This window comes from Vigna radiata, chromosome 7, assembly GCF_000741045.1.
Source record: "Vigna radiata var. radiata cultivar VC1973A chromosome 7, Vradiata_ver6, whole genome shotgun sequence".
NCBI classification, from domain to species: Eukaryota; Viridiplantae; Streptophyta; class Magnoliopsida; order Fabales; family Fabaceae; genus Vigna; species Vigna radiata.
Genome location: NC_028357.1, coordinates 19,752,376 through 19,753,862, shown reverse-complemented (window position 1 = coordinate 19,753,862; position 1,487 = coordinate 19,752,376).

Sequence of the window (1,487 nt, the reverse complement as noted above, 5' to 3'; positions counted from 1 at the left end):
TCATAAATTGTTTTAAAGGGTTTAAGCACAAGTGCGACCATTCTGTCTGCCTTGTGCTAAAAACTTTTTTTTCTTCCTCCTTAAAAAATCATAAATTATTTTAAAAGGTTTAAGCACAAGTGCGACCATTCTGTCGGCCTTGTGCTGAAAACCTTTTTCTTCCTTATGCAAAAAAAAAAAAAAACCTTCAAACACGAAACATCATTTTCCAAATAACAATCAATTTTTAAAGAACTACGTAACCCTGATTTCTCAGTCCAACTGAGGATACGTAGGAGCAAGGTCAATCCTTGTCGGGCACAAAATAATAAAAAATATTTTGTTTTCTTTAGAGTTTTATTTTGTAGGGGAAATTAAACATTTTTCAAACCACATCAAATTCGTGTATTTAGTTAAAGGTACTGCCTTAGGGCAGGTGTTGTGGGGGTGCTAACACCTTCCCCACACTTAACCGACTTTTGAAACCAGAATTTGGTTTTGTAGACCTTGCCTTATCATTTTACGGTTTTTCCGTAGTTTTCCAGAATAAACTATGGTGGCGACTCCAAAAACTCTTTTCCAAAAATTCGTCATTTTCTTTTTTGGGTTGTCGTCCCGTCGTGATTTTCCGGTTGCGACAGAGAGGAATGTAGCCGTCACTTTTATTTTCTTTGGGGGGACATATTCCCAGCAACAAAAAAAACACACGGAGATTTCATTTGGAATGTTAATCTGGTTGCTCCACAAAGTTTCTTTATTGTTTTTCTTCTTCATGCATGGACCGAGAAAAAATTTATATTCTATATATTAGAATACATTTAGCATCGTTATTTTACTTTTACTGTTTATTTTAATTTTAGTGTTTCGCTTTTTTCTTATTTTAAATGTTTTTTAAGTGATTGAGGTGCGGTGAGATAATGCTGCTATGTGCATATGCTGACGCGTTGCATTTCACAAGTATTACATGCATTTTCTTTGAATTTTAATTCTTGCTGCATTAGGATTCCAAGGCATGACGCAATCCGCTGCTTATGAATTCGTTTAATATACATTTGCTGCATTGGATTACAGTAGTGTGTATTTGTCGTTGATCTGGGATTGGAAGCATAATAATTGAGTTAATGACCAACCGTTTTTATTTTGTATTTGATTCCGTTTTTATGTTTCTGTCTACATCTCAGTTTTACATTTCTCTTTGCATCCGTCTTTTGATTTAGTTCATCCGTATTCACAAACCTTTCGCAACCCCCCCCCCCCACCACTTCGTGTTAGACCTAATTCCTGAACCGCAGTTGGTCCTTGAGTGACGACCTAGGAGTCACTTCCTAGCTATACTGCACTCCTTATATGCTCATTAAATTTTGCATGGGGTGCGACCTCCATCAAATACCGAGCCACACTTTGAAACACTTCATACTCTTAGTTTTAGAACTTTTCTCTCCTAGGGTTTCATGTATGAACATGCCTTAAGGGAGCTTGCTTGGTGTTTTCAGTTTGGAGCCATTTAA